General features: G+C 40.4%; 1 long non-coding RNA gene across 3 annotated transcripts in view; it reads left to right on the top strand.

Moving 5' to 3' along the window:
- Positions 1 to 15,973: 15,973 nt before the first annotated feature.
- The window catches only part of LOC116644102, a 31,750-nt gene continuing 20,337 nt past the window's right edge, over positions 15,974 to 27,386 (top strand). Inside the window, exons 1-4 of one of the 3 annotated variants that reach the window (XR_004301699.1) lie at positions 15,974 to 16,656; positions 21,623 to 21,747; positions 24,016 to 24,161; positions 25,169 to 25,299. This is a non-coding gene — a long non-coding RNA (uncharacterized LOC116644102). Of the gene's footprint in view, positions 16,657 to 21,622; positions 21,748 to 24,015; positions 24,162 to 25,084; positions 25,300 to 27,386 lie in introns of all 3 variants that reach the window. The other 2 variants (XR_004301697.1, XR_004301698.1) reach the window with 2 other exon arrangements.

Here is a 27,386-nt window from a genome sequence, read left to right as displayed (position 1 = left end):
GATTACATTTTGCCTCTTACTCTGGTCCCAGTCCTTTACAGCAGCCTGAAATGGGTTGATTTATTTACTACTGCCTAAAACCCTAAAATGACCCTTTTTGTTTATCAGAATTTATCAAAGTGGCCCTCGTGTCTTCTGTACATCACCGCTCATACCATCTTAAGAATGATTGCTTCAAGTGACAGGTACATATAAAGGGCTCATATCTCCTCCATTTAGAAGCATCTCAATTTACAATCTATCAAACACTTCGGGTGCAAGAGACCTGACATTATTGAAATTGACAGAAGATACATGTCATGTCTAAGTTTTCTTTTCAAGGCAAGGATTGCAATCTCAGAATTAATTTTCTAGGCCACATTTTCTCAACACAGAGAGCAGGACCAGTCCTGCAGACAGGACAGTGGAATCCACGTGGTGGGAGGAAATGACAATGTGAAGAAAATCAGATATTTTAAGCTTATATTTAAATAATGTTGAGGGTAATTAGAAGAATGCCATGTTGTGTATGAAATAATTTGGGGGTGGGGGTGGGAGACAGAATCACTTATAAAATAACAAAAATATTTCTTCTTCGTTTTATTTTAGGACATCTACTTTAAAGTATATACAACTGCCCTTCAACCCATATATACTGAACACACTGATGATGGTAATTATGGCTACAGCTTATAGAGTTTTTATATGAGAGACTGAGCTATGGGGTTTACCTCTGTTGACTCTAATATTTGCATGGCAGTTAAACTATCATAGTGTGTGAGGAGAAATTAAATAATTTCTTTTTTTTTAAAGATTTTATTTATTTATTTGACACAGAGAGAGATAGCAAGAGCAGGAACACAAGCAGGGGGAGTGGGAGAGGGAGAAGCAGGCTTCCTGCCGAGCAGGGAGCCCAATGTGGGACTTGATCCCAGGACCCTGGGATCACGACCTGAGCCGAAGGCAGATGCTTAATGACTGAGCCACCCAGGAACCCTAAATAATTTCTTATACAAGAGGAAACATGTGTTTATACCACTATGATATTGGTATTGTTGAAATGAATTTCCAGGCCCAGGATGGAGATGCTCCTGCCCAGGATGCCACATCAGCAACCTGAAACTTAGATATCTTTTGTGCATCTGTAAATGCTCCACACTGAGCTTCCCACGTATAGGACAACTATTAAATGATGCAAGAAGCGTTCTTTCAGTTTCTCAGTCTCTCTCTCTCTCTTTCCCTTCTTGTCTCTCTCTTCCTTTCTCTCTTTGTCTCTCTTTCTCCCTCTCTCTCTCTCTCCCCCTCCCTCACCTCTCTCTCCTCTTGTCTCCCTCTCTCTCCTTCTCTCTCTTCCTCTCTCTCTCCTTCTTTCCCTCTCTTTCTCTCTCTCTCTCTCTCCCTTTCCCTCTCTTTCTATATATTTCGATCTTCTCCCTCTCCCTCTCTACTCTCTCTCTGGGTCTCTCAGACTGAACCATTAGTCTCTTCACAGAAAGATAAAGTTTTCCCTAATCACTCCAAATAAAGAAACTGAAAGAGGAAAAACAAAACAAAAACAAACAAAAAACTTTCCAAAGGATGAATTGTATTTCAGGTTATATCAGTCAAATGGATTTTAAAACTTCTAGTATAAGGAAAATGCTTGAAGTTTTGCCATCTAGAATGGCAGAGGTGTGAAAATATGGAAAGAGATAGTGTGTGTGGGGGAGTTGAGGTAAAGATGGGAGGGGCTGTTCTCCGCCTGAGCTGCAGTGGGGGAAGTTACAGAGTTGCTTCAACCCCTTATTGTAGACTTGCTTTTCGTTTATTCACTCTTGCCTAACCTTGGTGGGGCTGAAACCAGGACTCCACAGGTGATGTCTGCAGCCACAGACTGGAATCTGTGGCTAGTTGAGTCTAGGACTTTTGGGAGGAGAAGGGATGCTTTTGTAAATGTGGACATCTCAGAAAACTAGGACACTCTTTACCCAACAGACACCTTCTTCATAACATGGAACTTGTGCCTTTGTTTCTGGCTTGGACAGGAAAAGAGAAAACAATGGATTGGAAGAAAAAGAGTTGTAACACACGAAGAAACCATTTTTAATCCTGTGATAACCTTTCCTTCTCTGAAGTCTGAGTGTAAATTCTAGTTCTGCTCTTTTGCAAACTGAATCTACCAGTTTGTCCCTAATGAACAGATGATGCTGTTCTGAGAAGTTTGGGGACTTATTTCTTTTTTAATAGGAAAATTGGTTCCTAATTAGAATCTCTTCTTATTTGCATGGGGATGGTGGTGGTGGTCATGTTTGACTCTGACTCTCCGTTACCTACCATGATGCTTAGCATGGCATCTGAACATTCCCCATAAATGTTTATTAAATCATTAAATGAATGTATTAACTATTTATTTAATGGTTTGTTAGTATCAATAGCTATTGTTATGTAACAAATTACCACAAATGGTGATTTAAATAACAGCCATTTAGCATCTTATGATTTCTTTGGATTAGGAGTTCAAATACAGGTTACCTGGTTACTCTGCTCAAGGTATCACCAAGCTGAAATCAAGATGTTGGTCAGGGATTGAATTCTCATCTGAGACACAGGATCCTTTTCCAAGCTCATGGGTTATTGACAAAATTCATTGTTTTGTGGCTGTTTTCCTGAGATCCTATTATCTTGCTAGCTATCAGCCAGGGATAGTCCTCAGCTCTGAGAAGACGATCTCAATCTTCCTCGTGGCTCCAAAGGCAGTTCACAGCAGGACTATCTGCTTTCTTCCAGGTGGTAGCATTACATCTCTCTGACTTTTTAATTCCTTTTTAGTCTGCAGTGAAGTGGTCTTCTATAAAGTAACATAATAATTGGGTGACTATCCTATCACCATTTGCCATGTATAACATAACCTCATCAAGGGAGTAACTATCCCATCATACTTACAGGCTCTGCCTCAAAAGGGAAGAGGACTATACAAAAGATTCAGAAATGTGGGGCCACCTAAGAATTCTGCCTATGGTATGTAGAAGGTATCCATACTCTCTTATGATGAGGAAATCCATACATGAATTTCATGTGTCTTGTTTAAGATGTTGTGGAGTTAGTCATCATGGTTAGTCTATTTCCTATGTTTTTTTAAAAAAATCTCTCTTTGTCATTAGTATGACAGGTAAAAATTATCACTTCACCTTAAGGCATAGGTAGATACAGGCCAAACTTACCCAAATTTGCCCAGGTGGTTTGGTTTCTCAGATAGTCCCATTTTTTTTTTTTTTTTTTTAGATTTTATTTACTTAGTTGAGAGAGAGAGAGAATGAGAGAGAACATGAGAGGGGAGAGGGTCAGAAGGAGAAGCAGACTCTCTGCTGAGTGGGGAGCCTGATGTGGGACTCGATCCCGGGACTCTGGGATCATGACCTGAGCCAAAGGCAGACACTTAACTGACTGAGCCACCCAGGAGCCCCTGAGATAGTTCCATTCTTGATCAGAAAGAAGGCCCCTTTACTCAAATGGTTCTTCTCTTATTATCTGCTGAATTTTGGTGATCCCTTGATAAAGAAAGAAATTGTTCACATGATACACGTGCACACATACACACACACACAGATTGGCTTTGCCATCTATATAATTTTCCTGTGTGACCATAAACCCTTGTCACTATTCACTAGACAATGAATGGTCACCAGAATCAAGATGTGCCAACAAGGTTCATTTGGAAATCGAATATAATAACTGCACTTTGTAGAAAGGTCACCATATGCTCAGGCATGTCCCAGCCATCATGGAAAATACACACTTAGATAAAAATAGCCCTTTCTACAGAGACAGGTGTAAAATACCTCACCTCCTAGGGAGAGATACACAGTCCTTCATCAGTAGTAAGATGTAATTGCCATTCTCAGAGCCTTTTTCAGCACAGATTTTGATCATAACAAGGAATTATTGTTCCATTACAGAAAGTAAGGGCCACTAGAAAAATACAACATGAACTGGAAAGAACATCTGCCACAGCATCATACCACATAGCCCAGACCTCCAAAGATGTGACTTTCTGGAGTTGCTGAGGCTAGGTCATGCTCTTCCTCCAGTCTGTTCACCCTGACCTAAGAATCATTTAGAAACCTTCAAGATCATCCCTTTAAGTTTCTCCATAGTGGCAGTATTGTCTCACATTCCCAGGGTTGCTTTGAATGAATGTTTCCTCATGTAGTGAGATCAGATTAACTCAGGTCCTGCCCCCCCCCCCCCCCCCCACCATGTCCTACTTTGTTCTGCTCAGACCTGGTTGTTCCAGTGCAATGATTTTGCTCCTGGGATGTAAGCTTGACAGTATCTTCATTCTGGTGAAGTGAGGGGGTGCTATAACATCTACTTTCATACCCTCCAACTTATTAAGACTCAAGGATACCAGTGTCCTTTGGCTTCCCCCAATGAGTTAATAAACTAATCAACCATAGAATGCTGAGTACCTGTCTTGTGAAGGGCACAAAATAAGTCAAAGCTGTTATTTTTCCCATTCAGAGTTTTACATTTATGCAAAATCTGTACTAATTATTCTACATTAAAAAGTACAAAAGGCAGTCTTATCAAATGATAAAGCAGATTAAACCACTCACAACTCAACCACAACTGTGATTGGATCACAGTCTGAAGAGACAAGGAATGGACACCTGGATACATCTGGGTCAGGAAGAATCTCTTTCCCATAAAATTTGAATTATGTGAGTCTATATTGGACAGTTGAACTAGAAGGACATATTTATGATGTAGGGAGTCCAGACCACATCATATTTATGATGTTGCACAGAAGAACCACATGTAAGGAAAGAATAATCATAAGGAACAGAAGGAGAGAAAGAGAAAGAGAAAGGAATATGTAGCTTTAAAGCTTTGGTTCTTAAAGGCTTTCTGTTCTTGGTTCCAGTCCCTCATGAGGTCCACATACATGATATGCTCTTGGGTTATAGAAGAAACCTTTTGTTGTTCTCTTTTCTCTTACTTGTTTAATCTAGTTTGACCAGCATCTGTTACTTTTCACTAAAGAATATCTCACAAAGAGAGGCACTAATTTTTATGTTCCAGCCACACTTGCAATAGGAACTCAGAGAAAGGAGAAGTAGATTGGAAAGGTCAAGGTGGATCTTAAGTTGGTCCTGAAACAATGAGGGATAATTGAGAAGCCAAAAGGGATAAATGACATTACAGGTAGTGTGAATAGTATGACCAAAGGTGAAGAGACCTGCAATGGACATGTTGTGTATGGAGACCATGAACCAATCTGGTTTCCATAGATAGTTTATATCATATATTTGTGACACATTCAGGCAGGAATATCAGAAATGCTCACTTTGTGGGAGATCATAATGCTTGCCTCTTTTATTTAACTTCAAACTGTTAGGTTTGCAACAACGAATCCTCATTTGAAAGAAATGGTCAGTTATCTATGCATTTAATCTAACCCCTTTTGCAAAATGTTGTGACAAAAATGAGGATATCTTCTATGGTCAAAAATCACACGTACTTTGGGAGGCAGTTAGACAAAGACTCTACACCAAGATCTACCACTTACCAGCTGTATGATGTTGAGCAAGTTACTTAGTCTTTTTGAGCTTCAATTTTCTCATTTATGCACTAAGGATAATAATACCTAGTATATAGAATGAAATAAAACTATGTATACATAATGATATTAGGGTCACTAAGATAATAAGATATGACTTCCTTTCTGATTCATTTGTTGTACATCTACAGTGTTGCCAAATCAGCACTAAGCCAAGATGATGATGATGATAGTGATTGTCATGACTGATCAAGACAAAATATGAGCCAAGAGATTTGTTAAATGCCTAATGTGCCTCATGCCACTTAATACTTACAACAACCTCAAAAAAAATATCCAGTACAGAGTTACTGTTACAAAAATTTTCTGTTGTGCTTACCTCTGGAATTACTTCTAGCTTGCTATCAATTCTGGGTAAGTATGTCTCTGGACTCTGAAATGGAGTTTGTTCTGTCATGAAAACAAATGTCCCTCAAACATAGGCCATTAGGGTGGGTTTAATGAAAGTCAAACATCACCTTCAGAGCAACATGCATTTATTTTCAGGGCAAGTCTGGTGTGTATGTTGGCAGGGGGCATTCAGAAAGCATGAGTGAGGATGTTTGTACTTGATAATTTGAGAGGAAAGAAAGAAAGAAAGAAAGAAAGAAAGGAAGGAAGGAAGGAAGGAAGGAAGGAAGGAAGGAAGGAAGGAAGAAAGAAAAGAAAGAAAGAAAGAAAGAAAGAAAGAAAGAAAGAAAGAAAGAAAAAAGGAGGGAGGGAAGGAAGGAAGGAAAGAGTTGGCCTCCAAGTAGAGATTTATCACAATTAGATTTATCTGTGACTCTTGGGCAAGTCACTTGACCTTTCTGAATTAGACTTTCTTTATTTGTAATAGATAATAAGTTTTATAACATGCAATATAATGAAGTTCATTGGTTTTAAACCATTGTTTCTGTGTCCAGGCCCCACCTCAGATCAATTAAATCAGAATTTCTAGAGAGTAGAGCCCAGATTTAGATATTTTAATAGTATGCAAATGATCTAAATGTGCAACCAGACTTGAGATCACTGAAATAGATGATTTTTAATATATGGTTTATGTCTAAAATTCTAGGTACCAGATAGTAGTTACATCCTATAAAAATGAGTTGGGGCAGTATTGTTGGAATTTGAAAGGGGTAATGAAAATGGTATCTTCTGAATAGAGGTTATAATAGCCTAGTCAGTTTGAGGAACTATTTGTAAGACTGAGTCAAACCTAGTGAAAATAATTTTGAGATAGAAGCTGGTATTGATAATCAACTTGGAGATGATTCTGTAGATAGATTAGTTTAATTCACTTATTCAATAAATTTTTTCAACCATCTACTGTTGGCAAACCCCTACTGGGCATCATAGTAGGAAGAGAGATAATTAGATGTGAATCCTACCTGCAAAAAATTTAACAGTTGGTGGAAATTCATTATGAGATCATGACATGCTAACATTTCTTTCCATGGACATTTGAAAATACTTCAGGAAGGGAGGGGGTCATATTTGAATTGAGCCTCACCCTGTAAGAACAGGTGGAGACACATGCATATGTGGAACCAGGGTTTGGGAGATGGGTGGAAGATCAATCAAAACAGAAGTGTGTAATTAATGCTTTTCACATTTTTCTCTGCAGTACTGCAGTTTGCATGTTGCCTCATGCTATCTTATAATTCCATATCCTTAATCAAGCAATTCACATGATCTGTAATGACCTTTGCTTCTTTTTCATCTTCAAGAGTCAGCTAAGGCTGCCTCCTCCAGGAACCTTCCCTGTCATACCTGATTTTGTCTGTCAATCATACATCCCTGTGCTTGTTTCCACCATGATATTTACAATGTAAGATCCCAACTATGTTGAGTTATTCAAAGTAAGAACTTTGTTCCAAACTGTCATTTATAGGTTTGTGCCTATTACACGACCTAGTTCAAACAGGCCACAAATAACTGTTAGATTGAACTGTAAAAATGAAATAATTTTAATATAATAAATTATCATGATTCAATCCCTAGCTAGTTTCTCTAATGTGATTTTTTTTGGGGGGGGTCTATATTTAATACACCACCAAATTTTAAGTTCTTTACAGGTAGGATTCTTGTCCTTGCCTTAACCTATAAAGACCCGTGTGATTTGTCTCCTGAATATTGCCCTACGTTGTTTAATAGCCTTCTCCTTATTTTTCACTCTTTTCTTCACACCGTTCTCCGTTCTCCTTTCTCCTTCTGTAGGATGAAGGCTTGTTCCTTCTTAGGATTTTTGCAGTTCTAGTTCCTAAAACACTCTTGCTTGTCACATGGCTTACTCTTTCCCATTATTCTCTTTTTAAAAAATATTATTTGTGCATGTTTTCCAGCTTTATTGAGGTATGATTGACAAATAAAAATTATATACGTTTAGGTCATATTATGTGATTTTTTTTAAGATACACAATATGATGATATAATGTAAAAATACACTCTCGAATTTGTAGCACAATCAAGCTTGTTAATGCATCCACCATTTCTTTTGCGTGTGGTGAGAACACTTGAGATCTACTCATTTATCAAATTTCAAGTATACAATACCATGTTATTAACTATAATCACCATGCAGAATATTAGATACCCAGATCTTATTCATCTTATAACTGGAAGTTTGTATCCTTTGACCAACATCTCCCCAGTTCCCCCACTCTCCTGCCATTTTTATAAATAACATATAATATATAATAAATAAGTTGAATAAATAAGTAGTATATACAATAATAAATAAAATAAATAAAAATATTTTTGTTTGCTTTTTGAACCCCTCTTTTTAAAAATGAAATAGATTTTTTGGACACCTGGGTGACTCTTTAGGTTAAGCATCTGACTTCAGCTCAGGTCATAATCTCAGGGTCTTGGGTTCAAGCCCTGTGTTGGCCTCCCAGCTCAGCAGGGAGTCTGCTTGTTCCTTTCCCCCTGCCCTTCCCCTGCTCGTGCTCTCTCTCGCTATCAAATAAATAACTAAAATCTTTTAAAAAAATGAAATAGATTTTTGAGAATTTGGGCTTGGCATCTCTGGTTTTTTAATGAATATCTGTGCTTGTGATATTTAGGGAATGAATAGCATCTGGTTAAGGATAAAAATGGGGTGAGGAGGAGGGAGAAGATATGATTGATAACCTTTAGAATTCCCTCCCACCATTGACAGCATCACAGAATGTTTTCAGTCAGGGTTAATACTACATTGTTTTAGAATATCATTTAAAATTACCATTGTCCGGGGCGCCTGGGTGGCTCAGTTGGTTAAGGAACTGCCTTCGGCTCAGGTCATGATCCTGGAGTCCCTGGATCGAGTCCCGCATCGAGCTCCCTGCTCGGCAGGGAGTCTGCTTCTCCCTCTGACCCTCCCCCCTCTCATGTGCTCTCTCTCATTCTCTCTCTCTCAAATAAATAAATAAAATCTTTAAAAAAAAAAAGATTACCATTGTCGGGGGCCTGGGTGGCTCAGTAGGTTAAACATCCGACTCCTGGTTTCAACTCAGGTCATGATCTCAGGGTCCTGGGACCCATCCCTGTGTCAGACTCCATGCTTAATGGGGAGTCTGCTTGAGGAATCTCTCCCTCTCCTTCTGTCCCTCCCCCACCCCACATGCTTTCTCTTTCTCACTTTCTCTCAAATAAATAAATCTTTAAAAAAATTAAAAAATTACCATTGTATCCTGCATTTCCAGAGTATTTAAAACTCCTCAATGATATTCAAATTTTAATATTTTTGAGTCTACACACATTCTATAGGATACGGGCAGTCACTTTAAGTACAAAACAATGAGATTCAGAGAAAGTAACAACTTGCCAAAGGTCACCTTACAAGTAAATGGATAGAAACAGGAATTCATATTTCATTCAGACAGTAATACCCTTAGATAATTCTGTAGAACTGCATCCCATTGATATTAAAAATCACCCATACCAGTCGTTCATTACATGGTACTATGAAATGTGTAATATGTTCCATATAACACAACTAATGTATAGCAGACTTAGGACTTTGAAGAAGGACTAGATAGAAAGGCAGAAAATCTTCATTCATTATGCTGAATTGCCATTGCAAAATTACTCCGTATCATTACAAAAGGTTTTAAAAATTAAACTCACAGCTGATGCTGCCTTGAAAATCTGGCATTTGTCCAAGAACAGACTTGCTATTAGCTCAGCTTTGGCTCATTAAACATCCTGAATTTGAAGCAAATTGTTTAAGATGCAACATGTATGAAACTAGGATATTGATTAAACATGACTTACGACATAATCAAAACACAACTTTATTTTATCTCTCATTGTTCCTTTACAGTATTTAGGAGCAGATCTTTTTCTGGCCCTAAGTAAAAATCCTCCAGGTTCATGACTTTTATGTTCCCTTTTTGGTAAGAGAAAAATCTCACTTTAAGTCACAAAGCAATCTCCAATCAGAAATTAGAATACCTAATACAAGTCTAATAAAACATTTGAACTTAATTTAGCATTGAAGTCTCTCCTGTTTCCTAGTTGTAGACTATATCAACTCAAAACCTATGGTGAGAAACGGACTTCTCTATTTCTCTGCCACTGCAGTAGCCACTATTCAATTTATACAAATATATTCTGTTGGAACAGTAGACCCCCAAATCTATTGAATTGACTTCAATGAACCTCATTCATCTTGGGATAAGCCCTTTGAAACTAGATAAGCTCTTTGAAACTTCTCCTGACATGGCCTGCCACTATTCTTTAGGGAAAGATTTGGAAAGATGTCCACTTCTCTTGCTGCCCTTATTCTAGGTGATGATCCCAAAGAAATAACAAACAATTATAATTAGCTCTTCAGTTAGTTCTATTTATGCCTTACAGAGTTGGCTTTGTGAATTTGATACATCATGTTCTTTCTAATTTGGACTATTATCTTAGAGAACTGTAGGGGTTGGTTGAGGATGGTTCATTTCAAGACTAATGTACCCAAAGGATACAAAAATACAGATTTAAAGGGGCACATGCACCCCAATGTTTATAGCAGCATTATCAACAATCACCAAACTATGGAGAGCCCGAAATTTTGTCCATCAACTGATGAATGGATAAAGAAGATGTGGTGTATATATATACAATGGAATATTACTCAGCCATCAAAATGAATGGAATCTTGCCATTTGCAACAACATGGATGGAGCTAGAATGTATTATGCTAAGTAAAATAAGTCAGCCAGACAAAAAGAAATACCATATGATTTCACTCATATGTGGAACTTAAGAAACAAAAAAAAAGATGAACATATGGGAAGGAAAAGAAAAAGAGATAAAGAGGGAAGCAAATCATAAGAGACCCTTAACTGTAGAGAACAAACTGAGGGTTGATGGAAGGAGATGGGTGGGGAGTAGGGCAATTGGGTGATGGGTATTAAGGAGTGCACTTGTTATGATGAGCACTGGGTGTTATAAGTGATATGATGAGCACTGGGTATTATATATAAATTCTACTCCTGAAACCAATATTATACTATATGTTAACTAACTAGAATTTAAATAAAAATTTGAAACAAACAAACAGACTAATGTATGAAATGACAAGACTAAAATAAAATGTTAGGTGATTTCAAGACAAATTTTGATCTAATAATGTATTTTAAGCTTTTCTATAAAATAAATATTTTGGAAAGTCTAATAAGGTTGAGCTTCTTGGATATGTAGATCAAAGTTTTCCAATAAATTTGGAAAGCTTTCTGTCATTATTTCTTTGAATATTTTATCTGCTCCTTTCTCTGACTCCTCTCCTTCTGGTACTCTCATTACTATATGCTGGGGAGCTTAATAGTGCCCCATATTTTTCTGAGGCTTTGTTCATTTTTCTTCATTCCTCTTTTTCTCTGTATTCTTTGGATTGCATAATCTCTATAGATCTATCTAAATCATCGAATGCTGTCTTCTGCTGGATCAAATCTACCATTGAGCCCTCCAATGAATTTCTATTTTGATTATATGTGTTTTTCAACTCCAGAATTTACATTTGGTTCTTTTTTCTATGATTTCTATCTCCTTTTTGATATTAGTTATTTGATATTATATTGTCATCATACTTTCTTTTAATCATTGTTTCTTTTAATTTTTTAAGCATATTTATGACTCCTTTAAGTCTGTTCAATTTGACATTTGATAAGTCAGAGTAAGACAAAGGATTTAATTTATATGTGGAATCTAAAAAAATAAATAAATAAACAAACAGAAACAGACTCTTAAATACAGAAAACAAATTGATGGTTGCCAGAGGGGAGAAAGGTGGGGAGATGGGTGATAAAGATAAGGGGGATTAAGAGGTACAATTTACAGTTATAAAATAAATAAGTCATGGAGATGAAAAGTACAGCATAGGGAATATAGTCAATAATACTGTGATAGCATTGTTTGGTGACAGATGGTGACTAATTTATTGTGGTGAGCACTGAGTAATGTATAGAATTTTTGAATCAGGATGTTATATACCTGAAACTAATACCACATTGCATGCGGTATTACTTCAATTAAAAAAATAAAATCTGACATTTGAATGTTCTCACAGGCACTTTCCATAATCTATTTTTTTGTTTCTGGTGTATGGGTCATACTTTTCCAGTATGACCACCTTGTCTCCAGTGTTTGTGTGTAAGTGTGACATTTTGAATTATATATTGTAGTAATTCTAGGCACTTTCTTTCTCATCCCAGGGCTTATTATTATTTTCTTGCTTGTTTGTTTACTGATTTAGTCTGGATTATTTTAGTAAAGTCTATCTTCCCCCAACGCCAGCCCCCCATCACACACCCGGTGTGAAGCCTCTGAGTTTTCTTTTCAGGGGACATAGATTTGAGTATGTCCACAGTTACCCTAGGATGACAGTGATTATAGTGGAGCTCTCTCTTTTCCTGATCATACACAGCTGTTAACTCCATTAATTGCTTACTAATTGCTCTGTTGTTTTCAACAATGCCTTGAGACATAAATTCCTTTACATACGAATCCAATCAAATTTAGACTCCTTTCAGGGGATAGTTCCTGAAGTCCTTGACTGATATTTGTCTGACTTAAGGGGGTTCTTTCCAGCTGGCACTGTCCTCATTTCTCTCCACTGAAATGAGGACAACCTCCCAGGTAGCCTTTATCACCAACAAATCTATAGATCTCCTCTGAGTTGCCTTTCACCATAATTTTTACTGCTTATTAAAGAGTATATTTAGGCTTGAACTTCTCTGTACTTCATTATGATTGAAATCAGTTCCTTGGGGGTTGGAGATGAGATTAGAGCTCTGTTCTCTGGCTTCTCCCCATGGGCAAAGTATCTGACCCACGGGTCTGGTCTTGGAGGTGGGGACAACGGCCAGGTTCTTTGTGAGTGAAACCACATTGAGTTGCTGAATGTTCAGTTGATGCAAGGTGGCAACAGTCCCAGATCTCCCCAGCTTGCCACTGTCACTGAGGAACGCCCACCTTCATATCCCACTCTTTGAGGATCCCCACAATTTTTCTGTAAATCCACAACTATTCTGCAAAATATAGTTTCATTTTTTAAATACACTTAAAAAAATGCCTATCCTCAGTAAATCTTTTGGACCACCTCTTTAAGTGAATGGTGTAGGAACATGTATTTGGGAGGTTGGGGAAAGTAACATTTATATGGAGGAAAACAAAAACAAAAACAAACCAAAGCATTTGTATTTTTACCAATTTTCTCTGGGAGCTATTTCAGTGTGGATATCCATTCTTGTTTTTACACTAGGCAGATAATCAATAATCTAGGACAAGAATATTAAAAATATTATTTCAAAATCAACATTAGTCCTTACCCTTCCAATTTATTTATTCTTTTTCTTTTTTCTTTTTTCCTTTGCTTTACCTAGTTCCATATTTGTATAGGGACCTACTTGTACTTTGACTTCTTAATCCTGTTTCCCAGCTGTGAAGTTATTTTCACACATCTATCATGGCTAGAAAGGAGGTAGGAAGGCTTTTAGAACAGACTCTAAACTCTCAAATTTCTGAAATCATTGTGAGAGAAGGGAGAAACAGGTTTTCTGGGTTTTAACAAAGAGCAATTGTGGTTTGGGGGAGGAAGGAGAACCACGGGTTCTTTTCTCCTGTGTATAAACCACAACTGGTAGGTACTTTGTTTTACTCGCAGGGTACAGGTCTGTTTTCCAAGGATAAGCCCTTATTCATGAATAGTAAAGGTACTTTTTGGAAGAATATTCCAGGCTCCTTTAATGAGTAAACTAGTCTACCATTTAGGACACTCTTGTTCATGGAAACACTGAAATTTAATGGCTGTGCCGGCTGCTTGGCCTGCATTTGCTCATCTTAGATTGGTCTAAAGAATAACTCAGAAGATACTTCCAAAAACACATCTTACAGAAGTCAAGTCAAAAAAGGTTTTAATTATGACTAACAGTTACTCTGTTTTCTTTAAAGTAGTCCCATCGTAGGTCCAGAAATTATATTTTTCAATGAAGTTAAAACAAAGGAAACAAAATATATATTTAGAAGAATTTTTACCATTTTATTATTACAGCTATTATCTTTCTGGCACTCATTTATTGAATATTGGGTGCTACCTGTGTTATTAACAGGTGTGTTATTAGTTTTGTCAAGGCTGTGAAGACATCTGAAGGTATTTCACCTTTCTAAAAATAAACTGTCTATGTGAAAAGTTGTGGAATTTAAGAAATAGTTTGCAATTTGTAAAGTCATTTTTCCTCCCTAAAATGTCCATTTGAACTTTATAATAACAGCAGCAGGAGAACTGGCTTGGAAGATCTTATATTATACAATGGAAGAATTCTAGGCTCAAAAAAGTTTTAAAGGTCATTTAATCCAATCCTTTCATTATATTTTTTTCATGCCAATTTTTTTCATTTTCCTCTGAAAATAGTACCAGACTACAAAATGTTGCAAAAATGAAATTCTTACATACCTTTTATTCAGCTTCCATAAAAATAAACATCTTATACAACCACAGTACAATTTCAAAACCGGGAAATTAAATGTGATATAATACTGTCAACTGATTTATAGACCTTATTCAAATTTTGCCAGTTGATTCACTGATGACCTTTTCCTGGTCTAGGAACCAGTCCAGGATCACACCCTTTGTTTTCATGTCTCCTAAATTTCCTTGAACTGGGGACAGATCTTCACTTTCTTTGTCCTTCATGATGCTGACTTTTTTTTTTTTTTTTTTTTTTGGGTACTAGTTCTTTATTTTTTAGACTGTTCTTCAACAGAAACCCTTTCATTTTCAAGTTTAGGCAACCAAGCATGATGATTCTCTGAGTTCTCACAGCAAATTAGTAGCAGACTTAAACACACATAGAAGGCTGTAAACTGTATGGAAGTTCATCCCAAGACTTCAGAAGGCATGTCTCATGCTAGAAGGGTAAGGACTGATACAAGGAAACGGTGAATTTATACAACAGGTATAATGGATGCAATCAATACGCCTCTAGTATATTACTGATTGATTACCTATGAAATCTCGGATTTTGTGCTAAGCCATTGGATTTATAACACTGGGCAAAAACCAAAATGGTCCCAAGCCCACAGTTTGAGTTCCTTTTTTTGTTTCACCCAGCACTTTGTCTTGTTCTGGAAGATATGGAAGTGTATGCCCACAAAATATTTAGAACACGGTTAGTAGCAAAGTGCTCTTCCAAATATGCCATACAAAAAGACTGGCTTTAGAATGAATATTATAGAAAATCAGGGAAAGAGTAAAGCATGGCCACCAATGGGAGAAACCTCTAAATACACATACCATCATCATCATTGGAGAGTTAGATGATAGATAAATCGATCGATCTTGGATAGATATATTTCTATTTAACTCTAAGATCTATTATCTATCATCTATCTATATCTATCAATCATCTATCTATTGTCTTACACACAATCCCACACCATTCCCTCTACTGCCCTTCTGGCGTCTCTCCGGGGCCCAGATACATTGCCTGTGCTCTGGGTTGGATCGAGGTGCCAATTCACAGACACTAAGGGGAAAGAAGAGGAATCCCTAGATCCTTCTCCTCCCAAAGACGCTGCCAAGAGTCCTGGCTGCAGAGTAAATCTGGACTCCTGGTGGAGAGGACAGAAGGGAACAAAGCGAGAGGAGGAGAGCAGGAGGGGAAGGGTCCCTGACGCTCACAGCCCGCTCTCAACCCGCAACCCAGCCAAGGGGAGAGCGGGGCACGGAGCGGGAGCCTCCACCACTCCTTGCCCCCGCTTGGGTTCCGCAGGCGACGACCCGGGAATCCCGAAAAGCGGGCGCCAGTCCACGTGGCGGCGCCTGGCTCCGCGCGCCCCGCCTCCCGCCCGGCGCCGCCTCCGTCCGCCCCGCCCGCAGCCCAACTTGGACGGAGTTGGGGTCCTGCGCGCCTGCCCCCCGCAGCCGGCCAGCGCAAAGCCCCGCGCCGCCGCAGCCGCTCCGGGCCCCTTTCCGCGGCTCTCCGCCCCCGCGATGGGAAAAGTGGGCGCGGGGCGCAACTCCACCCGGGGCTGAGCGCGCTCCTCGCCGGCGCGGGGCTCTGGGTCCTCGGCGCCCCGGGCGCCTGCGGTGGCGGCTCCTGCGGGGTCCCGCGGTCCCAGGGCCCCGCCCCGGGGACGCCCGCACCTAAAGCGGCGAGGCCCGGCTGCTGCCACTCCCTCCTCTCCCGGAGCGCCTCCGGCGCAGAGCTGGGAACTGGAGCCGAGCAAGAGTGGAAGCCCGGGGGTACTTTGAGCAGCGGGACCCTGGAACTCCTCAGCAAGAGTAACAAAGCTACACGCTTCGGGGCTGGAGGAGCTGAGCTGAAGATCAGCACGTTGGAGGTGACAAGGAATTCCGCACACAAAGGCCGCTCCACTTGGCTGACCACCACAGCGTCGTGAGTGGAGAAGTAGCGGCGGGGCGCGATCAGAGGCGAGGGGTAAGGGGTGAGGGGAGGAAGCGCTAAAGTGTGTTGAAGAGTCAGGTGGACGGGGGCATATGAAGCTTCTGACTTGGGAACTGTGCAAAAAGAAGCCACTGCCCAACTTCCCCAGGAACTGTATCACCTCCAGAATGCTTCCATCCCTCCGGGACCTCCATCTTCTCCAAGCCCCAACCATGAAAGAAACTTCCAAATTAGCAGGTAAATCCGACACCCTGTCACCATGGTCTGTGGGGTTGAAGACCAGGCGAAGAGTGGGTTTGTTAGTTAAGTATCTGGAATGTGAGGGTGAGAGGGTTAACTTTTAGGGCAGTCTGACATTCTCTGGAATGATTTCCCCTTTACTTGCTGCGGACTTACTGATGGCTCCAGGAAGTCCAAGATGACCCATGAACAAGGTAATTTAAAGTGGATGAGAACTGCAGTGGACAGTCATTGTCCTTTGGTGCAGTCTGTCTCTCTGGGCACTCGGGAGATGCAACTTACAGAGAGAGCCTGTATCACCTTCTAAGGGCCTGTGTGTGTGTGTGTGTGTGTGTGTGTGTGTGTGTGTTTAGAGCTGGGGCTTTGCAGCTTGGGAATTATTGATTGTTTTCCGGTGTGATCCAGTCCTAGAAACATTAAGACCCCAGTGACAGCAACCCCTTGTTGTGCCCCACTATTTGCCCTCCTCCAGTGACGAGCACAATTAAAGGCTTGCCCTGTCCTTATGAGGTGAGGGGATTGCTAGATTACAAGACGGTGACACTGAGGACAGTAGGTGTGGTGGGCTTCTGCTGCACACAGAGAAGCTTGTAGGGATGAATGTCATGATTTTTGGCCATGCCGGAGGAGGTTTTAGAATTTGGGGAATATGTCTGCAGCCCTTCAGTGTTGGAGCTGTCAATTTAAAGTGAACCTGGAAACTCTCCTTGGCAGAAATGGTGAAACAGCAGCTTTGGTGGTTATGATTAATGATCATTTAAAAAGCGTGTGAAAGTTCTCTAGGCTACCATAAAGCAGATATTAAGAACATTATGAACAAGGGCAGGCAAAAAATAAACGTAAATAAGTGGTGGATTCAATCAGGAAATTGAGCGTTTCTTCTTTGAAATATGCACAGATTATTCAGTTTAGCACCTTCTAACCATGACTTCATTTGTAGTAAGATTGCTAGAAACCTTCCCACTTTAGTTATGCTCATTGTGAGCTTCTGAAATAGAAATTTTGAGTATTTTAAGATAAAATCTGTTCAGTAGGAATGAACATAGGTTTAGAATGTATTGATACAAATCACAATAACAGCAATTAGTATTCCTAGCCCTGTCCTGAGAGCATCCAGACTACTCTAATATCTAGCCTTGAGGATATAGGTTCTGGTTCATATGTTGTTCATATACACGTTTACTTAAACAACTGAAGCAGAGATTATTTCCATGGAGCTCCTGGAGACCTTTACTCTTACTCCCTACTTTAATAATCACATTTTTAATATCATTGCCGCTAAAATTATTCATTCCATTTAAATTTGAAATTTTTAAAACTTTTTCACTTCTTCAAGCAGTTAGCTCAGAATTTCTGACTGTGAAGGGAAGTTTCAAACACATCAAATATGTAGGTACCATGAAGCAAAGGACTTTGGACTAGAAATACATACTGATATCCAAGCTGCAAATTATCCCTTACCTCATCTTGAAAGATTTTGAACAGAATGAGAGGAGAAAATGCATCTTTGGCAAGCCAGATACTTGTTCATTTAAGAAATTACTAAAATGTATTGCCAGGGTGTGTGTGGGGGTGGAGTGGGGGGTGTGTTGTGAGCATGGTCATAAGCTTATGCTTATAAGTCATATAGGGACAGTGTTAGTCAAATTTTGGATGTGTGACCTGCAGTACGTCTACAAGGGTGACTTATTGTAGTAATAATGGTGGTGACTGGTAATGTTTGAGCACTCAAAGTCCGCTAACTAGTGAGCTTTCTCTCTTGACTGAAGTCCTTCATTTTTTAATCTTAACCCGCCACACATACACACCCCATAACCTCTCTCTCTCTCTCTCTGCACTCAAAGGCAGAGCTAATCAATTTCATCTAGCCAGCTCTATCTGTTTCAGCATCATGGAGAAGGTAACATTATTATTTTTGCAAATTGGAGTGTGTAGAATCAGAGGAAACTTCTCAAATGGAGGCAACTTAATGAAATGAAAAGTAGAGTGGAGATTTGAGTGCTAGCCCTCTTGGTCATGTACTTTTGGCAAGCTGACATAATAATCTGAGTTTAGATTTCTTTATCTGTAAAGTGAGGTCAGTGCTAATCAGAATTAATCGACAGAACAGCAGATCTTGGTGCACATGAAAGGACACTGTTGTGGGAAAGTTCCGTACATGTGTGTGTCACTGCCATTTCCAACACCTTTCTTTCTCTCAGATCAGTAAAGGGAATAGTTCATCAGCCCCAAATACAAAGACAACATCAGAGATTCATGATTTGCCACTTCGATTCTCTCCCAGAAAGCAGTGGGGCCTAGGCATCACACATCCTTTGAACCTGTCTGATCTTTAGCTAAAAGCCCGAACTAAAGGGATGGTGATTATAGACTGCCCATATAACTTTTCAAGAATTCTGAATGGTTTTCTTGCCTCCTTCCTGTGCATGTTTCTGATGCTCTTGGGACAGCTGTTTGAGGATGTACATTTGGCCTTGCACATGACTAGACCTTTCTTTATTCTCTCCGTGTGTGTGTGTTAAGAGAGAGAAGAGAAAGAGGGAGAGAGAGAGAGAGCGAGTTCAGAGGAATTTCCAAGATTTTGAGCCATTACTTAAATTCAGGTACTGACATTTGCAGCCTTGTCCTACAGGGCAGACTTTCTTGATGGGAACCTTTGCAAGATTTGGACCAAATGAGGGAGTACTGTGGCATTCAGGACCCCGAGCACAGATCATTTGTCAGGAGCGAGTGTATTGCTTCTACACAACTCATTTTATACATGATATGATTATATTCACTGCCTTGTGGGGTATGTTGTGTGTATTATTCTTTCCTCCACTGAGTTTCAAAATGCTAATGAGCACTAGCTCATTAATGCCTATGACATTCTTGTTAGGTAGGTGGTAAGCATTAATATCTTTTCCTCACATTTTTATGCTGAATGTGATTTAAATGTTTCAGTTTCTCACCCCCTGGCTCTTTCTCACTGGCAACATTGCTCATAGACAGTCATCTGCATATATAACTCACGTCATTGTGATGGTATTAATGTTGCATTTATCAAATTGCCATGACTGTCTGGTTATCTGACATGCATGTCTTCTCCTTCAGCTATTTTTGGACCTGAGATGTAGCAACACTACCTGAGCAATTAAACCAGGCCAGTATTTTTTTTTTTTTAAGATTTTATTTATTTATTTGAGAGAGAGAGAGAATGGGAGCACAAGCAGGGAGAGCGGCAGGCAGAGGGAGAAGCAGAAGCAGACTCCCTGCCGAGCAGGGAGCCCGACATGGGGCTCGATCCCAGGACCCCAAGATCATGACTGAGCTGAAGGCAGATGCTTAACCGACTGAGCCACCCAGGTGCCCCTCAACGGGACCAGCATTTTTTTGTTGCTGTTGTAAAATGTCGTATATTCATCATTTTTAAAAATGTCACAATAATCTTGTGAGGGTTGAATGATCACCTGCATGACATTAAACAGGAAACCAAGGTTCAGAAAGAATAAGTCACTCGTTCGGGCTCTTATGCGAGTGTCAGGGACAGAGCACAATTTATAAACTTTTTTGATCTGACTCCCAAATCTATGCTTGCCTTGTAGATAGAAATCAGAGCCAGTCGAGATCTGTTTGTAAAATTGTGAAATTATTCATCATGAATGGATTTCAGAGGAGCTTGGGAGGAGGCACGTCCTGGTTATGGATGCTCCATCTCCTTGGGAAAAGGGAATGCTTTTAATACCTACCTGTCAAATTTCATTCCTGAGCTCCAGTAGTGATTGCATTGTTCTCACACTCTCCTCTTCATCTTTAGAGAGCCTTAAGATCAACACTTGAGTGATTCACTGAGCACAAATTCAAGGGAAAATTTTGAGATCTAGTCTTACTTCATACATTTCTGAGTCAACAAAAAAACCTGATTTTAGTTTGCCATCAGTTGGGAAAACCAGGATCATTTATATAAGGTTTTTTCACCTGACCTTTTAAATTTTCATAGAATTGCCTTTCTTTAACAAACTTACAGTTTTCCTTTTCTGATCAGGGCTCTGGTCCTAATTATGAAGGAAAATGACATGGAAAGCAAGATGCTGTAGAGGAAGAAGGCATAAGATGTGGAGGCAGGTGGACCAGTCTGAATCTCCTTACTAGCAATCTTCCAAGTAGGGAGACTATCTGCCTTCTGCTTTCTGAGGACACATAGTTGTTTCTCTGAAGTGCCAGCCAGCTCAGACACAACGTTTTAGTGTCTTCAGTTTGAGAGTGTTGAGCTCCTTGTACTTGTAAGTAAAGTTTTGGGGACACAAAGATGACACATCGATCTAGGTCCTTGACTTGGGAGTGAGCAAGCCTTCTATTTCACATGATTAGGTATTTCCCTATTGTTCCCATACATATGTGTTTACATAAATCCCTGAAGTTTGAAACCCACTGTTTAAATCAGGTACTGATAATCGAGTTAAAATATAAAGACATAGTAGTTTGTTTTATCTCACTTTTGTAGTTGGCAAACATGGAATCTTCAGCGGCGAAATGCATAATCTCAGAATAGAAGTTACACTTCTTTTTGGAATTTCTGGTACCTTCTATAAAAGTCATTAAATATTGACTCTGGGGAGGGGAGGGGGGTGGGGGAATGGGTTGAATAAGTAATGGGGATTAAGGAAAGTAGTTGTGATGAGCACCAGGTGTTGTGTGGAAGTGATGAATCACTATATTGTACACCTGAAACTAACATTGTATTCTATGTTAACTGGAATTTAAATAAAAACTTTAAAAAAACGACTCTGGAGATGATTCACATCTTTAAAAAAAAAAGTATGAATAGAATAGAATTGGACACGATACCATAGAATTGGGCACAAAAATATATGGAGTGTTTTCTTATTTATATGAGTAATTGCTAACATTTAAGGAATACCATGTGCCAGGGACAACACTAACAGCATTATGCAAATAGTCTTATTAACTTTTCATTCTACAGATATCGCTGAGCACCGAAGATGTTCCAGGCACTGTTGAAGAGGTGTGTATAGAAAGGGATGAACATTCATACGAGGCCGTAGAAGATGCAGGTCATCTGATGGCAGAACTGCTAGAGAGGTAAAGGTGAGCCGAGAACCTTTTGGCAGGGATGGTTAAGAAGGCTTATGCAAGGTTGATGCTTAAATTGGATGATGAATAGTAGTGAGGACTTTAAAAGGGGAATTTTGACATGACCATAGTTCTTGGTAGGAAAAAGAACTGCAAGAGCAAACATAGAAAGGAAATTCCTTAATATATGACGTCAGTTTTGAATGATTATGTGTATATGACATGCCCAATGAGAAATTGAAAATCTGTGCCCCCAAAACAAAAACAAACAAAAAAAAACCCCACGCCATCCCTTAAAGATATGATTGCCCTTATTTGCACATTTAAATCTCATCTTGAATGTTATAGCTTCTTTTTATCCTCTCAAATACAGTTTTCAAAACAAAGACTGTCTTTTATCTAGTAAAGTCCATCAGAGACATCCTGAGCCAGCCTCCCCAAAATGCCACTTTGCCTTATGTCTTTAAATTTATCTGCAAATTCTATGGCCTGTCTTTGTGTGTATCTTGATTGTTGTCCCATACCTCTCGAAAGTTATGAAGAGCACACCTGTGTCTCCAAAGGCAAACTGGCCAGATCTCATCCCTGCCATGGTCAGAGGTGATGGCCTGGAAGACCTGTGGCCAGTGTGAGGAGGAACCAGACTCCTCGGGATGTGATGGCCACTGCCGAGTGCAGACTCTGCTCACATAAGATGTATGTGTAGGCGAGGAAGAAGCTTTCTTCTTTCCTCCAAGGTGTTTTCAGTTGGTTTAGGAATTAAATTGACATGAGGCAGATTAACAGGATTAAAACAAAACCAAACCAAACCAGAGTGCACATGGAGGTACAATAAAGAAATTGAGACTTCAAGAAATGACAAGGGCAGGCAGTTTTTACACTTTTTGGACAAGGAGCTGATAAATCTCTGAGGAATTGACAGGACAAGAAAATGTAACTTTGGGAGCTACAGTTGATAAAGGATTCTAAACAGGATTTGGGCTGGGAAAGTAAAAGGGTAAAAAAGTAACAAGGGTTGTTTCTAAAGCCTCGTTGGCTCAAATTTCCTATAAAGGACAGATTCTCTTTACCTGCCGTACAGAGAGGGAGATTTATTTTTTGCTTTCCGGAAACAAAGGCAGGTTGAGGGGTGGGGGCCATCAGAGTGTTCTTTTTGTACTGGCTGTCTTGCAAGTAACTTTTATTTAAAATAATCAGTATGCCAAAGTAGCATATTTGGGGGTAGCCCGCTGTTGGCCCCTACAGATGCAATGGTTCAAAGCTTGGCAAGAAACAAAGGTGAAATTTTACTATGCAGGGTTCATCCTAAAGAAACAGAGATTATTCTAAAATTCTGGTGGGGATAAAAGGACCCAGATGTTCTTGTAGGAAACCCTGCATGTACTTTTACGTGTCCATCAAAGCCGTCATGTCTCTGCCTCTGCTGAGATCTACTGAATATTTTTCCACTACCTTAGATCAGTAATGTATCTTTTTACTGTTCAAAATGCTTCACTTTTGAAGAATTTTGCCATATTTCTTCAGTTTTATCATCATAGTCCTAAGACATAAGAAGGACAGATATTATTACCTACACTTTGTGCTAGATGAAGCTGAGAGATGGCTGGGTTAGCAGTGTGATTTGCATGTCAGGTGTTAGAAGAAGGGGAGGCTAAAACCTAGGAATTCCACAGAATTCCACTGATACCTGCACTTGCTCAGGCCTTTTCGCCGTGGGCTGGGGACAGAGTTATGTTTTGGCTAAAGCCTGCGTTCCTGCCCATGAGGGACCACCATTGGGATGGGGTACAGGGCTCTGGGGGTCCAGGAGAACCAATACAAATGATACATGCTGGGCTTTAGAACAAGTTGTTTAATTCAGGGTGATTGATGGGTCATCATTAGCCTTATAAAGTGACCATACAGGGTACTAATAAGATTTACTTCAAGTCCGGTGTCATTGCCTAATGATAGAAGGGTTATTTTATGAAGGGGGGGAAATCGGAGGGGGAGACGAACCGTGAGAGACTATGGACTCTGAGAAACAAACTGAGGGTTTTAGAGGTGGGGGGATGGGTTAGCCCGGTGATGGGTATTAAGGAGGGCACATACTGCATGGAGCATGGGGTGTTATACGCAAACAATGAATCATGGAACACTACATCAAAAACTAAAGATGTATGGTGATTAACATAACATAATAAAATAAAATTAAAAAAAATAAATCTTTAAAAAACAAACAGAAAAAGAAGTGTTATTTATTTTATTTTTTATTTTTATTTTTTGCTGACAATTGGGAATCAGTCATCAATGGCTCCTTTTGCTCTTCTTGTGTCTGACTGAGACTGGGGGTTGGAGACAAGGCAGAGGGGAGTTTGCTGAACAACTCTGTTCCACCCAGGTGTGCTGTCTACATGATATAACAGAAGCTGACTTTTAACAACAATGATGTAAGTCACCATAGCTTTTGAGCAATCCCCTATAAGCACATTGCAGAGTATCATCACTATGTTATTTAATTTAATCCTTACAACAACCCTGTGAAGTAGGTATTATCCCCATTCTAACATTGTGGAAACATGCTCAGATTATTACTGACTGGGGTTCTTGGACAGAAATTTACTAGAGGACAATGGGAGTTCCAGGCAAGGCTCTTGGGGCTTATGCTCAAACACAAGGGAGACAGAACAAAGGAAAGCGTCCATCAGGCTGGCTCTCAGAACAGAGGCTGAGGAAAGTGTCTAAAGAGGCTGAGGTGACAAAAGAGTGATGTCTAAGCATGTAGGGATGGAGGATACAGGAAGTGGGGCATGTAGGCGCAGTGGGCAAAACATGCTTCATCATGCACTGCATGTGTCATTAGCATGTTAAATCTCCACCCTTGGGTGTGATTTTTAGTGTTGTAATGAGGGAGAAAGTTGGTGAAAAGTCACATCAGCCCTGTGGTCCACCTTGGCGCAGACTGGTTTGGTTTGGTCTTCACCAGTCTTCCTGGTTGTGTCCCTCTTTTGACAAACATGCTTCTTCCACGTTCCTGCAAAATATGCTACTCAAGACACATAGGGTTTCAGCTACCAAGAAATGCTGGATTTCAAGGTCAGAGTTGAGAGGACCCAAGCCCAGTCCCTGCTCTGTCTCAAGAGGGGTTAAGAAAGCTGCCACAGATTACCTAGTTAAAAGGTGGTACAACAGGAATTTGAGTTTTGCTCTAACTTTGCAAAGCTCTTTCTACTGTCACACTGCCCTTGGGTATTGGGTTCATTCTGAAGTCTCTTAGAGAGGAATTCCTAAACCAGTTCAAGTGATGGTAGGGGAACCTTGGCATGAACAGAAAAATCTAAGTGTGCCCCTTTTCATGTTACTCTGTTCTCAGGGTGCTGACCTGTTTGATTCCTTTCATGACATCCACCCATTCCTATGAGTGACTCCCGTAGCATCACTAACATGTCATCTCCAGCTTGTTCTCCAGGAAGAATGAATGTGTGGAAGCTGGCATTTGATTTCTCCCTGCTGGCTACTGACCCTATAGAGACAGATGGACAACATGGACACTCACTTGGACATCAGGCTACTGAGACATGTTGTCAGGTAATTGGCTGATCATACTGTGCCCAAGAGCCAAAGGCTTGATGGTTCTGGTCATCTTCCCTAATTAGAATGAGAGAGGATATGGGAACCCAAACTCATGGGTCATCTGATCCAGGGTTTGCCTATTTGTAAAGTCAAAGGTCTTCTGTTTAGTTCCTCAGTTCTTTCTCTTGATTAGAATCAGGGAAAAGGCTTTTGTCACCCAGGTTTGGAAACACTGTCTCTAATCTCCACCTGACCAGCCCTGGGTAGGTGGAGGGATTTTGAACTGAGCAGCCTTGGGTTCTCCAACTGGCAACCAAAACTGCATTCAGGGGTGTTCCTCAGGCCCCCACATTTAAATAACCTGGGATGTTTGAAGTAAATGTATTTTACTAATCTGGAATTAGTATTTATTATGTTGATGGGGGCAGGAGAGTGAGCAGGGGTATTTATGTTTTAATAATCCCCTAGGTGATTCTTAGTAACATTAAAGTTTGAAAAAAATTTCCCTAGAGGATTCTTCTGTAGCTTCAGGTCCATGAACTTTCTGAGATTGCCTACACATTCTGTGTACATGAGCATTTTTTTTTTTTTTTGGAGAAAGTTGAAGTCCACAGCTTTCAATAACTTCTCAAAAGAATCTGAATACAGGGGGGCGGAGCAAGATGGCGGAGGAGTAGGAGACCTGGATTTCATCCCCTCTCAGGAATTCAGCTGGATAGGGATCAAACCATTCTGAACACCTACAAATTCAACAGGAGATCAAAGAAAAGAATAGCAACAACTCTCTGAACAGAAAAGCGACCACTTTCTGGAAGGTAGGACGTGCGGAGAAGTGAATCCGAGGCGTTATTCGGGAGGATAGACGGCAGGGGAGGGGCCTCTGTCGGCCGCTTCTGGCAAGTGATAGAACCACGGAGCACAAAATCGGAACTTTTAGAAGTCGGCTCCGCTGAGGGACGTCACTCTGGTGGCGAAGTGGGGGGTGGAACCCTCATGGGACAGTGTGGTCTCAGGACCCTCGGGGTCACAGAAAGACCAGGGGTGCCTGAGTGCGGCAGAGCTCCCAGGTATCGGAGCGGGGAAGCCGGCTGCAGAGACGGAGCCCAGGCGCGGGCTCTCAGCTCGGGGTTGTCATAAACCGTGATGCGCAGCACAGTCGGGCCACTGCTCCTCCAGCAGGGACCCAACAAGCGGCAGATCCGGGGAGACTCACCTTCTTCCCCCGGGAGGAGAGGTGCGGGAGCGCACCGCGGGGATCTGCTGGGTTTGGAGACTCCACCCGGGGTCGGGTGCCAGATAGAAAGGCGCGGTCACAGGCCGGGTGAGCGCGGAGTGTGGCCGGAGACCGGGGAGACGGGAGTGACTGACTGCTTTTCTCTGGGGGCTCGCTGAGGAGTGGGACCCCAAGTTCTCGGCTCCTCCGGGGCGGAGACTGGGAGGCCACCATTTTCACTCTCCGCCTCCAAAGCTGTACGGAAAGCTTGCAGGGAACAAAAGCTCCGGAGAGCAAACCCGAGCAGATTACTTAGCCCGGACCGGCAAGGGCGGGGCAATTTTGCCTCCGGCAAAGACATTTGGGAACCACGGCAACAGGCCCCTCCCCCAGAAGATCAGCGAGAACAGCCAGCCAAGACCAAGTTTACCAATCAATGAGAATGGCAGAACTCCAGCGCTAGGGGAATACTGCACATAGAATTCATGGCTTTTTTACCATGATTCTTTAGTCTTTCAAAGTTAATTATTTTTTTTTAACTGTCTTTTTTTTCTTTTTTTCTTTTTTTTTTTTGAATTTTTCTTTTTCCCTTTTTCAACCAACATCTTATCAATCCCTTTTTTAAAAAAAAAATACATTTTTATTTTTCATTTTTAAAGTCATATTCTATCCCTTCATAGTAGTTACCCGTATTTTTGGCATATATATATATAAGTTGTTCTCTCTTTAAAATCTTGAGATAGTTTCTTCTAACAGATCAAAATATACTCTAAATCTCTAGTGTATGGTTTTTTTTCTACTCCCCTGCCTGATCACATTCTCTCCCTTTTTTCTTTCTTTCTTTTTTTTTTTTTAATCCTCTTCTTTCTTTTTTCAAACAACTTATCAA

This window comes from Phoca vitulina, unplaced genomic scaffold (assembly GCF_004348235.1).
Source record: "Phoca vitulina isolate PV1807 unplaced genomic scaffold, GSC_HSeal_1.0 scaffold28, whole genome shotgun sequence".
Classification (NCBI taxonomy): Eukaryota; Metazoa; Chordata; class Mammalia; order Carnivora; family Phocidae; genus Phoca; species Phoca vitulina.
The sequence above is the reverse complement of the archived record's forward strand: the minus strand, read 5'-3'. Positions and strand labels throughout refer to the sequence as shown.